Source organism: Pinus tabuliformis, chromosome 8, assembly GCF_031772625.1.
Source record: "Pinus tabuliformis cultivar Carrire ecotype Pingquan chromosome 8, CPIR1, whole genome shotgun sequence".
NCBI lineage: Eukaryota > Viridiplantae > Streptophyta > Pinopsida > Pinales > Pinaceae > Pinus > Pinus tabuliformis.
The window spans coordinates 1901614572-1901631872 of NC_142294.1; positions in this window are offsets into that span (position 1 = coordinate 1901614572).

Below are 17301 nucleotides of genomic sequence, written 5' to 3' on the forward strand. Positions count from 1 at the left end.
ATACTATTTCCACATATCTAAACAAGCTCACCACTTACAGAGATGAGCTTAGCAGTGTGGGAATAACTACTGTTGATGATGATATGGTGAGCCTCGCTCTCCTTGGCCTTCCAAAGAGTTGGAATAGCTACTAGGACTCTGTGAATGGAAGGGAGAAACTGTCGGATTGGGAACGACTGTGGTCAGATCTCATGTAGGAGGAGATCAAGAGGAGCACACGAGATGGTTCTTCATCCAAGGATGATGAAGAAAATCTGGCCTTAGCAAGTAAGGCAAGGAAAGGGAAGGAGAAGGATTCTCATTCCAAATCAAATTCTTTTCACGGAGGGAAGAAGGTTGACAAGTCTAAAGTGAGATGCTTTAATTGTCACGAGATGGGTCATTATGCGACTAATTGCCCATCGAAGAAGTCCAAGAAGGGATCCTCGGAAGGATCGGAAGGTGAGGCATTAGCCTCTCAATTCCAGATGGACTTCACCCTCATCGCATTCATGGTGTCATCGATGATGGGTTATGGTTGGTATATTGGCAATCGAGCCTCATTACACATGACCAACAATAAAAGTTTATTTAGTACCTTGGAGGAGAAAGACCTCAAGATGCGCATAAAGATGGGTGACGATGAAAGGTAGAGTGTTTTAGGAGTGGGCACGATTGCTTTTTAGAGGGAGCATGGAGCTCTTATCACCTTGACAGATGTGAAGTATGTGCCTAGACTGAAGAAGAACTTGGTATCGATCGCGATGTTGGAGGACAAAGGCTACGATGTTGTCTTCAGTAAGGGAAAGGTTTTCTTTAGACACATCACCACGGGACATGTGAAACAAATCGGTTCACGCGTTAAGAACATGTATGCTCTTGAGGTTAAAGATGCATGAAAAGCCTTGAGGAGCAAGGAAAATGTTAGAGACATGGTGGTTGAGAGGGAGAGTAAATTACCTCTCAACATGTAGCCCCAGAAGAAGTCTCAAACAATTGTGGATGAGCCACAATTGGAGAAGCTAAGAGGAGACCGAGTGGAGGCATCCACTCATGCTGATACCTCCAGTAGGGGGAAATTTCGAGCCAAGTGGGCAGAGGGATCACATGTAGCCATACCTCCAGGTGTGAGGTGGGACGACGTGAAGTGGTAGTCTCAAGAAGGCTGAAATTGGGCAAGGTCCATTGAGAGGTTTTATCTCATGGATCGTACCTTGCTACGGGAGCCCAAAGTACATAGTAGTGGGAGGAATCAGTGGGATAGATGTAGTCAAAGATCAAAGTGACAGAGGCCAGAGCAGTCAGATACTGAAGAGCACAGAGAAGGATTGACAACAGTGCATAAAGGCTGAGTCAGCAAAAGCGCAGAGTTTTTCAGTCGACAGAGGCAATATCAGTCAGAGACTTTGATGGCAGATGCATCATACTGATTCAGGTTGGATTTTTTTCTAGAGTTGATGGAGAAACAAAACTAGAGAGAAGCATTGCATGCATAACATTCCAAAGGTTCAGGATCGAGATCAAGTTGAATTCCTTTCTTGTTGACAGAGAGTGTTGAAAATAGCAACAAGAAATGATAAAAATATAATCCAGAATATTCCAATTTTAATTTTTCCTTGAATTAAAATTCGAATTTAGTCTCACCAGCTGCTTGAAAAATAATTAATTAATTCATTATGGATTAATTAGTTGGATAAATTCAAGTTAAAAGTCTTTGTGAAGTCATGCAACAGTTATCCCTTAAATTAATTAGATAAGATTGAGTTAGATTTGAGTTGTAATTAGTTAGATCAGTTTACTGAGTTAAGTCCAGTTAAATTAGTTCCAAAATGTTTGAGGAACTAATTGTGAGTTCAGTCAGTTAATGCATGCATGCATCTAACTAGTGTACTCCAGATAACTGAAGATTCTCTCATCAGTAACTCATGCATGTCTATTCTGAGAAAGACCCAGTTGAGATTAAAGACAGGGACAGTGTACTATCAATTGCATGTTTTCTCCTATAAAGGAAACTCATGCATGCAGAAGGAAGAAGGTTATTTGAGGATTGTACAGTTTTACAAGGTGTGAGATCAATGTGAGTGATCAATGTTACACTTGGTAACAAGAGGATCACCCAGGAGAAACTGCGCAAGGAAATAGGAGGCTTGGAGGGAAGCGGAAAAGGTTTGTGAGAAGCCTTGATTGCTTGTGAGCATCCAGGAGGATTGTACTAAGAGCTGGTTAGCTGTAAGAGCTAAGGCTTTGTATTATTCAAATATATTTCCACCTTGTATGATAATACAGATAGTGGGGTTTTTGGCTGAGGCTTTCCCCTGAGTATATTTTGTGTTTCATGTGCATTGATTCTTCTTCTTATGGTTATATGTGTTCAGCTCTGATTCAACTCGATCTTTAAGCTTCCGCAAGTTTGATAGTAGAAGTACATTATAGTATTTTGCATTATCGAGTTAATCTATAGTCATATTTTCTACATAGATCTGAGAGGTAGATTTGTAGAGAATTTGTAGGAAATTCTATAGTCAAGGAATAACAAAAAGATGCAACAACAATCAGATGTGACAACTATAGTTCAATCAAACTTGTTAATAATCCACTGTTTCACAAGAACACTAAACACATTGATACACAATTCCACTTTGTCAGGGAGAAAGTTCAATCAAAGGAAATCCATCTTGTATATTGTAAAATGTGTGATAATGTTGCAAACATTTTCACTAAGCCTCTTGGAAAAATTAAGTTTGAAATGTTTAGGGAGATGTTAGGCATATTTGTGAACCCCTTCTCCATTAAGGGGGAGTGTTGAAGATAATGGAGAATCCTATAATAGTGTGAGTTGGTTCACGAGACCTTAGGATAGGAATTAGTTTCTATTTCTTAGGGTATGGTTCTAACTTCCCTATAGCTATGTGTGCTATATAATGTTTGATGTTTATTGAGAATGTAGAGCGTTCTGCAGAGCCAGACTCTCCTGGTTCAGACCCTCCTTTGTAGCGCTAACCAATGACTTCTTTATTTATTAAATTCAGCATCTCATTTTGGCAGTTGATATGCATATTTATTTCAACATAGGTCTTCCATAATTCTCATTTAACTATAGATAATTATTAGGTGGATAATAAAGATTGAACCTCCATGGAATATGTTAGAATATTCAAAGTTGCATTTATAAATCTACTTTTAAGATTTATTAATTTATCTCAAATTTAACTAATTAAATAAATTGTTCTATCAGCACCTCATATTGGGCATGTGGTATTGATGGGGCATGTAGTATTCATAAGCTATTGGCCCATGTAAGAAGAGTTATTTACACCTTAAGAATCTATACGGAAAAGTCACATAAATCTCCATGGTTGACAATATTTTTATATGTTTTTTAATATATATATATAATTCAAAATATCCAACAAAATTAATAAAATAAAAATAAAAATAAAACCCATAGAATTGACTCTAGGTATTCATGTTGAATATAGTCTATTTAAAGGTTCGCAAAGAGTTCTGGGTTTAACTAAGAGAGTGACAGAGGGCAATAGGCACCCATGGAGGCACAGATAGGAGGAAGCTCCACTCCCTCCTACAGTAATATGGTAGCAAACAGAGGACGAGGAGGGAAAAAGAACAAAACTCCACAACCCTTGGAGGTCAAGACAAAAAAACATGAAACTCCGAAGGCAGAAGGCAACAAAACCCATGCAGATCAAGGGGCCCACGAAGAAGATCGTCAGGAGGAGAAAGAGGAAGAAAGAGGTCAGGGAACAGAGAACAGAGCCAAGATGGGGCCCTGCAAACCCAAGACCATAAATAAACCTTAGGTTATTCTGAATGATCTAGATCTGCAAGTGCCCAGGGATCACATGGAAAACTATGCCATCATATGCAAATTTATGGGAATCTTGCCATCAGAGAAAGTGTTGTACACCTGGATAAAATACAATTGGAAACCAAAGGGGGAGCTAAAAATACATCTTGGATCCAAAGGTTTTTTTATTGTGATGTTTACGAACATGGAAGACAGAGACAGGATTTTTGAAGGAGGACCATACTTCTTTGCAGTTGTTGGTCTCTATATGCGGCCATGGACGATGAACTTCGTGCCAGAATAAGAAATATTCACTTCGGTACCGGTATGGATTAGATTATACTCCTTACCTTTAGATTACTGGATGCCAGGGTCTTTAAAAGCTATAGGCAATAAATTAGGTCATTTCTTAAAAATTTCAGAGGCAACTCTACGGGGAAAATATACATCCTATGCTTGTATATGTGTGGAGATGGACCTATCAGGAGCCCTTCCAAATGAGTTCATTCTAGAAGTCTATGACGAGGAATGGGTTCAAACAGTTGACTATGAACATATCCCCTTCAGATGTCACAATTGTCATGAGCATGGGCACCTATCCAGAGATAGTCCTCTTAATAGAAGGGAGGAAAACCTAAATACCAGCAAAGGGAAAGACCAAACAGGTTTCACCAAAGTAGGAGGGAAAGGGAAATGAGGGGGAAGGAAGACACAAAAGAACCCTATTGCGAATGATAACAAAACAAAAAGTTACAACAATTCTGAGATCTTAGGAGAAAAAGAAGAAGATGGAGGGGATAAAGAGAGTACAGAGAATCAGATAGCTAGGGGGAAAGTAAAAGAGACCAGCATGGAGTTCACTTAGGAACAAAATGAACACACGACGGACCCTTGAGTACCATGGAAATATAAAAAGACCAGGAAATGACTCAAAGTGAAAGTGGTACAGAGGATCAAGACTTACAGGAGATCCTGGAAAGGGAGAAGCTAGAGCTGGAAAAGTTTCTAGAACAAGGAGGAAACCTGGAAATAAACTCCATCCCTCGGGAGGATGTGGACAAGGTCCAATAGATATTCCTTAACAAGTCACATCAAACAGCTGTAGGAGTCAAAAGAGGACATGACAACCAGGAAAACAAAGGGAATTCCTCAATAAGATTAATAACATGAAAACTAACAAAGAATCCAGGCAAGAGGAGGGGAAGAAAAAGACAGAAAGAACTACTACTGGAGTGTGGCAAACTCATGATTGACTCAGGAAGGATGAAAGACCTTTCCAGTTACTCCTTTAAAACCCCACCTCAATGAAAATCACAACCTAGAACATTAGAGGACTAGGGAGCAGAAGAAAACAGAGGAATCTAGGCAAAAGGATCAGAGAGGAAAAACCAGACATAGTATTCATACTGGAAACAAAATGCTCAATGGAGAGGATCCGTGAAAAACATAGCAAATGGTTAAATAGATATGAATATCTTGAATTTAAGGCAAATAAATCTGCAGGTGGCATTCTCACTCTATGGGATCCACAAAAATTTGGTGTGATTGATGCAGAGGCATCCAGACATCACCTTTCTCTGATTTTCCAACCTGTGGGTGACAGACAATGTTACATGATCACCAATGTCTATGGTCCGTAGCCAATGGAGGACAAACTTCGACTCCTCACAACACTGGAGGATATGAAGAAGAGATACCCAGCTCTACCCTGGATTCTTGGAGGTGATTTTAACATAACAAAATCACTCATGGAGAAGAACGGAGGAACTAGAACACTTGGTAGAGACTCAGTTGCCTTCCAAATCTTCATTACCAATATGAAATTGGTTGATATGGAAACAAGCAATGGAATCTACACTTGGAATAACAAAAGATGGGGCCCTACCCAAGTAGCCTCAAAATTGGACAGATTTATTGTTTCAGATGAACTTCTTCTCAGGGGAAGCAGTATTACCGCACTCATACTACCTTTTGGGGGGTCAGATCACTGACCTATCCAATTGGAAGCTTCTCTTTTTGATAAACCAAGGAACACCACCTTCAAGTTTGAGAATGCTTGGCTCACACATTCATATTTCCTCACAAACATTGAAAAATGGTGGAAGGAAGAGCTTCACCTTCAAGGTACCAAGATGTTCCTTCTACATTGCAGGCTCAAACACATTAAAGGCAGACTCAAAGAGTGGAATAAAGGAATTTGGTGACATATTCAAAGCTAAAGGAGATGTGGAAAAGAAACTAAAGGAAATAAACTAGATTCTTATCACAGAAGGCTATACAGATGAAAGGAAAGAGATGGCAGAGTCACTCCAGCAGGAGCGGGACAACAGATGCCTTCAAGAGGAAATATTCTGGAGACAGAAATCCAGATTACAATGGATTAAAGAAGGGGAGACAAACACCAAATTCTTTCACAGATCCACCATCGCTCACAAGAACAACAATAGAATTGTGAAACTTACAGATCAACATGGAATAGAGAGAAACACTCATGAAGAGATGGAGAAGGTTCTACTCCAGCATTTTCAGAAAATTACTAAGGAAACCTCGGAAGACAGATACCAGTTTACAAAAATATTTACTCAGTACACTCCTAAATTGGTTACTAGAGAAGATAATTACAATGTCAACAGGCCAATAACAGAGGAAGAAATTGAGGAAGTTGTGAAAGAGATGCAAAATGGGAAAGCACTAGGCCCGGATGGCTTTAATGTGGACTTTTTCAAAGCTTGTTGGAAGGTAGTGAAACAGGACATCCTGGAGGTAGTGGAAGACTCTCGAAGATTTAAGATAGTCTTAAAGGCGCTCAATGAATCTTTCATAGCCTTAATCCCCAAACAGGAAAAGGCCACCTCTCCAGACAGATTTAGACCTATAGCATTATGCAATGTGATATACAAAATTGTCTCCAAAGGCATTGCCAACCATCTCAAAACACTCCTCCTAACCCTAGTGTTAGAGGAGCAAACGGGCTATGTGGAAGGAAGACAAATTCTAGATAATATAATTCAAGAACATGAAATGGTTCATTCACTTAATACCAAAAAACAGGCAGGAATGATAATGCAGCTGGACATAGCAAAGGCCTATGACAAACTCAACTGGTCGTATGTAAGAACAATATTAAAAGCCTACAGCTTTGATTACAACTGGATTAAATGGGTTATGGTGCTAGTTACCACCGCCAACTGTTCAATTCTTCTTAATGGCTCTCCTTCCAAAACCTTCAAGCCTTCTATGGTCTCAGGCAAGGAGATCCTCTTTCTCCTTTCCTTTTCATTCTAATGATGGAAGGGTTAGGAAGGGCAATCAGAGCTGCTAAGGAGGAAGGGAGAATTCAGGGTCTAAGACTCACTCAAGGTGGGGACATGGTGACACATCAGCAATTTGTGGATGATACTATGCTTCAAGGCACACCCACTCTCAAGGAAGCCAAAGCATTCAAACAGATTTTGAGTGAATTTTCCAGGACAGCAGGCACAGAGGTTAGTCTTAATAAATCAAATATTTTCTTTTTCAATACTGATATTTCAATACAAAGAAATCTTTCCAGAATTTTGGGCTTTCAAAGGGAGTCATTGCCCGCGAAGTACCTAGGAGTTCCTCTCACTGACAAACCACTACACAAGGATATCTAGGAGCCTGTTCTTAATAAGCTAAAAGACAAGATTAGAAAATGGACAAATAGAGCACTAAATCTAGCAGGGAGACTGATTCTCACGACTGATTCTCACTAAGGCTATCCTCCAAAGTATCCCTTTCTATATGTTATCTGCCATTCTAGCACCAACCGGTGTAATTACCAATATAAAAAACATTCAGAGAGATTTTCTTTAGGGGAAAGGTGAGGAAAAGAAGAAATGGGCCCTTGTGGCATGGGACAGAGTATTCGAACCTAAGTCCCATGGTGGCTTGGGTCTTCATGACCCAGGAATTCTTAACAGAGTTCTTGGTGCCAAAATATGGTGGAGATGGCTAAAATAAATACAAGCCCCTTGGGCAAAACTTTGGAAGTAAAAATATGCTAAAGAATGGTAGGAGAAGAATCTAATCAAAATGACAGGACAAGTAAAAGGTTCTGTAATTTGGAATAGGGCATGGGAGAATAGGGCCCTAGTCCAAACTCACAGTTTCTGGGAGATCAGAAATGGAAACCTGGCTTGGTTCTGGGAGGATAATTGGCAACGGGAGGACAATCTCCAAAGTGAAGAATTAGAAGACATTCACACTGATACCATCAACAAAGGATTAAGGTGGGTAAGTGACTATTGGGACCAAAAAAGGAACAATGGGAAATGGAGAACATGGAAACTTCCGGATTACAGTGGAATGGGCATGCTGCATACTCAAGCTATAGCCCTTAAAGGTCTTTTAGACAAGAGACAAATCTTAAACTCAAACTTGAACGATCAACTAAGATGGGGAAAGAAAAAGGCAAGTCTCTTCAACCTTAAGGAAGCCAAAAGGATAGGTTCAAGGCTTAACCTTCCAAACACTGATAAGACGTGGAAAGAAATCTGGGAAAATCCTCATTGGATGAAAGTCAAACTGTTCATGTGACTCGTTCAACAGGGCAAGATTCTGACATGGGATAGCCTAAGAATAAGAGGCTTTGTTGGTCCCTCAATATGTCACTTATGTAAACAACAGGAAGAAAGTATAAATCATCTCCTGAATAGGTGCACTTTCACTACAATACTTTGGAATTGGGTGGGAGAAGTCTTCGAGTAGACAGACATAAATGCAAATGACATCATTGATACTTTGAAAAAATGGCGGAATTTTTTTTCGGATAATGAGATCATTAACTCCGCCTAGATGTTGGTCCCAGGATTCATAATCTGGAATGTTTGGAAGGAGTGCAACAACAGGATTTTCAAGGATAAAGTGAGTCCGGTGAGCAACATCCTTCAGCTAATCCTTAAACAACTCAAAGAGACTGTTCACATCCTGGGAGGTGTAGCCACTAGCAAACCCACCGGACAAAGAGAGGCCAGAATACTAAAGAAGTTAGAGCTCAAGGTTCATCCCCCTCAAGGTTCTATGCAGATCAACAAGAATACCTCAACAGAAAAGGCTTCATGGCAACCCCCTTCACATGGCTTTTTAAAATTTAACATTGATGGGGCATCAAAAGGGAATCCGGGAGAAGCTGGATATGGAGGGGTCTTGAGGGATGAGGAAGGAAACATACAAGTCATCTTCCACAGTTATCTAGGAACAACAACCAATAATATGGCTGAGCTCATGGCAATGGAATTATGCCTAGAAATACTGCTCAAGCACAACATTCACAATGTCATCATAGAGGCTGACTTGGAATTAGTCATTAACTCAGTGAAGAGGATAAATGTTGGCGCTGCTCCAGAGAAAATCTCAGAACACTGGTGGCTTTTGCAAGTCTACCAAAGAATCCAAGCACACCTAAGAATGCTGAGAACTCTTAGGTTGGTGCATGTTCGTAGGGAAGCCAACAAAGTTGCGGACTGGCTTGCCAATGAGGGGGTACGAAACAAGCATATTGACTTGTGCTGCTGGTGGGAGGAGATAACAGATGATAGGTTGAAGGAGGGATGCTCATCCAGGGCCCTCAGCGACCGACAGCAGTATCAGGAAAAATCAAGAGACAGAATTTTACTCCATGAAAATGATGGATAAGTTTACTTCAGATGGCCTATTAATGGAGATGCATAGTAGGTTATCGAGACAAAAGATAACCGCTCCTAGGAGGAATGCTTCCACGGAAGACGAAGACGTTAATGGAAGAAATTACAGGGGTCAAAACTTCCTGGAACCTCTGACCTGGAAGACAAGCGATACCATTCAGAAGGCGACGCGTGGAGATGGTGGGACAGTGATTACCGCCTTCATCACTGGGTATTTCATGAGTAGTTGTGTGGTTCGTTTTGGTCTGTGGCCATCAGGTCTAGAGAAGGCAGATCAATGGCCACCTTTTGGTCTGCAGGGGTTGGTGGGGCTGGCAGAATAAAACCACTGATGGTTTACCAACTTCATCGGTTGCCTTCCAAACCAAAGACAGTTTCAAAGAAAAGCCAGCAATTCCACTCAGGATTCAACACATGGCGAAGGACCGATAAAGCAAACCGCCTTCATCGCCCGATATTCAGCGAGCTTTTTAAGCCGCGCAATATGGACTCCAGCCGTTGGATCAAAAGGAACAAATCAACGGTCAGAGTTGATCATGCAACTTTAAGGTTTTTAGTGTGCAGGTGTGGGGTTCGATTTGATCTGTGGCTGTCAGGTCTGGAGAGGGAAGATCAACAACCACCTTTTGGTGTGCATGTTGGTGGGGCCGAAGAGATAAAACCACTAATGGTTTCACACCTACATCGGGCACCCTCCAAACCAAAGACAATTTTAAGGAAAAGCTAGCGATTCCATTCAGGAAGCAACACGTGGTGAACGACCGAAAAGGAAAACCTCCTTCATCGCGAGGTATTCAGTGGGTTGTTTAGGCCGCATAATATGGACTCCAGCTATTGGATCTAGAAAAGAAGATCAACTGTCAGCGTTGACCGGGCAACTTTAGGGTTTCTTGGAGACTTCGCCCCTGGGTGGGTCGTTTCTTGACTGTCGGATTGGTTGTAGACTGTTCTTCGGTCGGTTTTGGGGAGCAGACATCGGATCCTCTGGCCGTTCTCGGTTCCTGGGCAGTCCAGGCCCTGTCGTTGTCTGATTTTTTGAGGATTTTGTTGGGTACATTGGGTTTTTTCACTCCCCTTTGAGGGAGTTTGTGCCTCTAAGCATTTGTTGTAACCTGTGTAAAATATTTTTTTTACTTAAGTTAATAGAAGGACCATCTCTTGCTTAAGCAAAAAAAAGAATATAGTCTATTTAAAGAGGGAAATTAAACCAACAAATTAATAATTTTAACTCATGGTATTCATGTGAAATATAACCTATATGAATTAGTAAATTAAAACCACAAATTAATAATTATAAATAAACTAATAATTATAATTATAATAATACATTTTTTCATTATAATTCATAATTGAACTAGCCTAGATCCATCATAACTATGGATCTACCAAGCACCCACAAGGATCAAATCTCTTTTCACTCTAAAAGATGCTTCCACCTCAAGAGATTTGATCTCTCTAGGCAAGTAAAGGTGAAATGAAGACTCACACCTGGATATGGTGAAAAACATAATTACTTCAAATCTCTTTTCACTCTAAAAGAGGCTTACACATCTATTTTCACTCTAAAATATGCTTGCACCTCAAGATATTTGACCTCTCCAGGCAAGCAAAGGTGAAATGAAGACTCACATGTGGATTAAAAATATATTTGATGATTAATTATAAAATTTACATAGGATCATTTACAAGCATAAAATATATCAAACTTTCCATTAGAAATTTAAACCCTTAAGCTCAATGGTCATAATTTTTTTTATTGTGCAAAGAGAGATTCATTCTGGAACCTAGTATGAGGGCAATGTGTGATTTGGTCCGTGCTCAACTTCGAGTGGACACATCTACCTTTTAGAATAAAAATAAAAAACAAAATATTCTCCATATAAAAAACAATATCAGCTATTTTCAGAAAACAAAAATGAATATACATATTTGGTTAGTTTTAATTAAAAACATTATAAAACATGATTCTCACTATGTTGACTTAGATATTACAACTAGAAGTTGTGATGAAATATCTGGCTCAATCCCAACCATAATTAAAATATGTTGATGTTATGTTAAATAATATAATTTTATATCTAGTAATTAAAAAAATATATTTTGACTTTCTAATATATATAAATAAGAATATTTTTAATATAGTACTTAAATAAACTATCCTAATATCCATGTTAAGTAATATATTTCAATATCAATCCTTTAATGTTCCCTATAATAATATATTTTATTGTTTAAATAATAATAATAATCAAGTCAATGTTAAGTAATATATTTTAATAATAAATAAGAATATTTTAATATAGTACTTAAATAAACTATCCTAATATCCATGTTAAGTAATATATTTCAATATCAATCCTTTAATGTTCCCTATAATAAAATATTTTATTGTTTAAATAATAGTAATAATAATAATAATCAAGTCCTACCATGTCTGTACATAACTCATGTTTATTTCGTGGTAGAATCTTAGTGAGCATCTCAGCAGGATTCCTATCTGTATGGATCTTTTCCAAGGATAATTGTTCTTCCTCCAACACATGCCGAATCCAATGGTACCTTAAGTCAATGTGCTTGGTTTTTGAATGAAATGTTGGGTTTTTCGCCAAGTGAATGGCACTCTGACTATCACAATATCACACATACTTGTCTTGCTTTATTCCTATCTCTCCTAGGAATTGTTGCATCCACAACATCTATTTACAAGCTTCTGTTGCAGCTATGTACTCTGCTTCTGTTGTAGAGAGGGCTACTATTCTTTGTAGCCTTGACACCCAACATATTGCTGCACCTACAAATGTATTAAAATAACCTGTAGTGGACTTTTTGGTGTCCATATCTCTAGCCATATCCACATCTGTAAATCCTTCAAGCACAGTCTCATCATGACCAAAACATAAACAATAATGACTAGTACCCTTGAGATACCTCAAAATCCATTTTACTACTTTACAATATTGTTTGCCTGGATTGGCAAGGAACCTACTCACTACTCCCACTGAATATGCAATGTCTGGTTGTGTGCATACCATGGCATACATCAAACTGCCAACTGCTAAAGCATAAGGAATCTTGCTCATCTCTTCTTTCTCCTTATCATCACTAGGACATAATTCAGTACCCAGCTTGAAGTGGGTTGTAAGGGGTGTACCAACTAGCTTGGCATCCTTCATATTAAACTTGTCAAGCACCTTCTTGATATATTTTTCTTGTGATAGCCACAACCTTTTGTTTTTCCTGTCACGCATAATCTGCATGCCCAATATCTGTTGTGTTGGTCCCAAATCCTTCATTGCAAATTTGCTACCCAAATCTTTCTTCAAACAATTGATCTTATTCTTATCATGCCCAACAATCAACATGTCATTCACATATAACAATAATATGATATACTTTCCCTGATCATACCTCTTGATATAGACACAATGGTCAGCTTCCAACCTCTGAAAACCATGTTCCAACATGAATGAATCAAATTTCTTGTACCATTGTCGAGGTGCCTGTTTCAACCCATAAAGACTCTTCTTCAACCTGCAAACAAGGTCTTATTTTCCTTTTTCTATGAAGCCTTCTGGCTGCTCCATATAAATTTCTTCCTCTAATTCACCATGAAGGAAAGCAGTTTTTACATCTAACTGTTCACATTCTAAGTCTAGAGCAACAACTAGACCAGGAATGACTCTCATGGATGACATTTTAACAACATGTGAGAAGCTTTCAGTGAATTCAATACCTTATTTTTGGGCAAAACCTTTCACCACCAGCCTTGCTTTATACATCTTCTTATTTTCGTCACCTTCATGCTTAATCTTGTAAACCCATTTGTTTTGTAGAGCCTTTCTACCTTTTGGGAGGTTTACCAACTCCCAAGTTTTATTTTCCAGTAAAGAGTTCATTTCTTCTTCCATTGCTTTCTTCCATTCTTCACTGTGCTCAACTTTACAAGCTTCTTGAAAACAATTAGGCTCACCTTCATCAGTCAACAAAATATAGTTTGAAGGAGGATACCTTTGTGAAGGCTTATGAGGCCTAGAAGATCTGTGAACCAACTGTGGTGGTGCATTATTAGGTTGAATCTCTTGTAAAGGTTCCTGCAAGATTCCTTCTTCTTGTTGTTCATCATTTTCCACTTGTTGTTCTTCATGCTCCTGAATTTGTTGTTCATTTTCTTGTATTGGTGGTATGTTTTCTTGCTGCTCTTCAAACCTGTCAATAACCTTCTTAACCTCCAACTCACCTACAATCCTCTTGAAAATTTCTGACTCCTTAAATATAACATTCCTGCTTGCTTCTAATAATTTTATGTTTGACTGGATCCCATAGACGTTAACCAAAATATTCATCCGCATATCCCAAAAAAATGCATTTCATAGATTTATCATCTATCTTAGTTCTATTTTCTTTGGGAATATGTACAAATGCTTCACATCCAAAGATTTTCAAGTGAGAATAATTCAAATTCATACCAGTCCAAACTTCTTCAGGGATACTGCCATTCAAGGCTGTAGGTGGAGGTCTATTTATGAGGTAGCAAGCAGTCATGACTGCTTCAACCCAAAAATTCTTCTCCAAACTTAAATTGGACAACATACTTTGCACCTTTTCCATAATGGTGCAATTCATCCTTTCTGCGACACTAGTCCGTTGAGGAGTACGATGCATAGTCTTCTCATGCTTTATGCCAAACCTGTTACAATATTCCTTAAATGCATTTGAGCGATATTCTCCACCATTATATGTTCTTAAACACTTGAACAATTTGTTAGTCTCTCTTTCAACAACAACATGAAAATTTTGAAATATTCCAAACACTTCACTTTTACTTTTCATAGGATATGCCCAAACCTTCCTGGATGCATCATCTATAAATGTTACAAAATATGATGCTCCTCCTAATGATTTGATGTTAACAGGCCCAAACACATATGAGTGTACAAATTCTAACACATTTTTATTTCTGTCAGGCCACCTCTAAGGAATGAAACCCTTCTTTGTCTACCATATATACAATACTTGCAAAGATAAAGATTGTAGGATTTCAAACCTGGCAATAAATTTTTACCAACAAGGATTTTTAAGCCCTTCTTGCTCATGTGACCCAAACGCTTATGCCACGGATCTGCTGAATTTTCTTCTTTTGTGACAGCAACCACATATGAATTTCCTATCAATGTCTTCAATGTGTATAATGTTCATATCTTGGGTCCTTTGGCCACAACCAATGCTCCTTTGCTAATTTTCCAGCCTCCTTTTCCAAATCTTGTGGAATAGCCTTCATCATCCAATCATCCCATAGCGATTAAACTCATGCGCATTTTTGGTACTTACCTGACCTGTTTCAACAATATATCTTGTCCATCTTTCATCTTGATCTGGACATCTCCCACTCCAACAATACTACAAAAATGATTATTCCCCAAATGCACTCTACCATAATCACCAAGATTATATGAAACAAAACTATCTTTGCATGGGGTTACATGGTGAGATGCCCCAGAGTCAAGGATCCAATCAAAGCTACTGCTAGATGTATATACACATGCATCCTCTACTGAAACAGTAAACAACACATCACCATCTGTGGCTACAGCAGTAGTCTCACCTTCATTTGTGCTGGATGACTTGTGATTTGTACTGGACAGTCTCTGATCCTTTTGTCCTTTCTTCCAGAATCGACATTCTTTCTTCATGTGCCCGGGTTTGCCACAATGAAAGCAGATGATCCTGCCTCTCCTTGATTTTGATTGGCCTCTCGGTCTTGATCGCCCTTGCCGGCCTCGATCCATTCTCCTACTACGATCAACTAGAGCTAGAGCTTCTTCTCCCTGGTTTTTCGCAATTGACTTGCGTTGCAGTTCCTCATTCATTAAACTGTCGCTGACATCATCAAACTTCAGGGTCCTTGCAGTTGTTGAAGTGCTCATAGCTACAATTAAATTTTCCCAGCTGTCTGGCATAGAACACATTAGCAAAATGGCTTTAATTTCATCATCTAAAATGATTTTAACAGAGGAAAGTTGATTAATAATAATATTAAATGCACTCAAGTGCTCAACAACTGAAGCACCCTCCTTAATCTTGAGACTATAAAGCTTCTTTATCAAGAACACTTTGTTTGATGTCGTGTTCTTCTCATATAGATCATGGAGCTTCTTCCATAATCCTTCAGTCGTCTTTTCTCTGGACACATTGAAATACACATTCTTTGCTAGATATTGGCGGATTGTTGCAATCGCCTTTCTATCTACCTTATTCCATTCTTCATTTGTCATCGATGAGGGTTTCTTTGTTGTGCCCTCAATCGACAAATACTAATCCTTCAAAATCAGTGTATCCTCCATCTGTGATTTCCATAGGGCAAAATTAGCCTTGCTCAACTTCTCCATATCTGTAACTGTTATCTCCATTTTCAATATTTTGATGCCCAAAAACAAAAACTCAACTTAAAAATAAAACTTTAATTATTACTCTTTAAAATTTAGTAATAATGACCTTCCTATTTTAAAATACCATTTTCAAAATTCCTGCTCCTTTTTAAAATATATTGTTCAAAATTCCAACATATAATTATATAAATATAAAAAACATAAATATATTGTTTTAACCTTTTCACATTTCACACATACATATGTTGGTTTGTATACGTGCAAGCTTGATGAAAAAAATTACCGACTCCACATAAAGCACTTAGGCACTCCACGTTTTAGGCTTCATGACACATTTCACCATATGCCCGCGGCCTTTTTATTTCTTGCAACAACTGTCTTAACGTTCCTCATCTAATTCCTCAGCTATTTCCTGAACAGATCCTTTCCCTGGACTCTCTTCTTTGCAGCGATTTTCGATTTACTGGACAGATCCTTCAACAACTCCAAAGGTAACAACCAACGTTTTAATGAACATTGCCAGAGTAAGGCGATGGCACTAAGTGGCTTGCATAGTGGATATTCGACCCTAGCTCTGATACCAGTTGTTACTCCAGAGAGAGATTTAGACGACAATAGCAAAGAATAATTTCAGAGACAGACAAATGGAGAAACAACAAGATTACTCAATCAGAAATAGCGGAATAGATTAAAAAATCACTAGAGAACAGAAATCACTTAGCATTATGTACAAGGCCTGGACCTTGGCTTGCCTTCCTTGGCCAGAGACATTATAAATTTATAGAGGCTGAAAAAGGATCTAGAATCCTACATGTGATTTAGATGGAGATCTAGAAACTAATGGTGGTGTAGAAGGATCTAGAATCCTGCATGTGATTTAGATAAAGATCTAGAAACTAATGGCGGTGTAGAAGGATCTAGAATCTTGCATGAATTTGGCTTCACACTTAACATATTTTAATATAATACTTAAATAAACTATCATAATATCCATGTTAAGTAATATATTTCAATATTGATCCTTTAATGTTCCCTATAATAAAATATTTTATTGTTTAAATAATAATAATTTCTATATTTTAGCTCATAGTAAAATTAAGTTTAAGGTGGGTAGTGTACAAAATAAAAATAAGAATATTTTTTTTCAAAATATTGAATCTATTTATTTTTTAGAAAAATCAATTTAAATTTTGAATCATTTTATAACCAGTAAAGATCCATATAAACTAATAATTACCCATAACAAATCAGTAATTAAAATTAATTAAAATAAATTTATAATGATAATTAATTAACACTCATGTAAAAATATGAAATGAAATCTTCTTCTCCCAAAATAATATAAAAACATAAAAACAGTTACTCTTGTACAATCTCTTCCACTATTGTCTCCCATATTGTTCATGTCACATGTGACAATCGATTTCACTAAAATTGCACCCCAATTTATTTGGATCGTCAACTC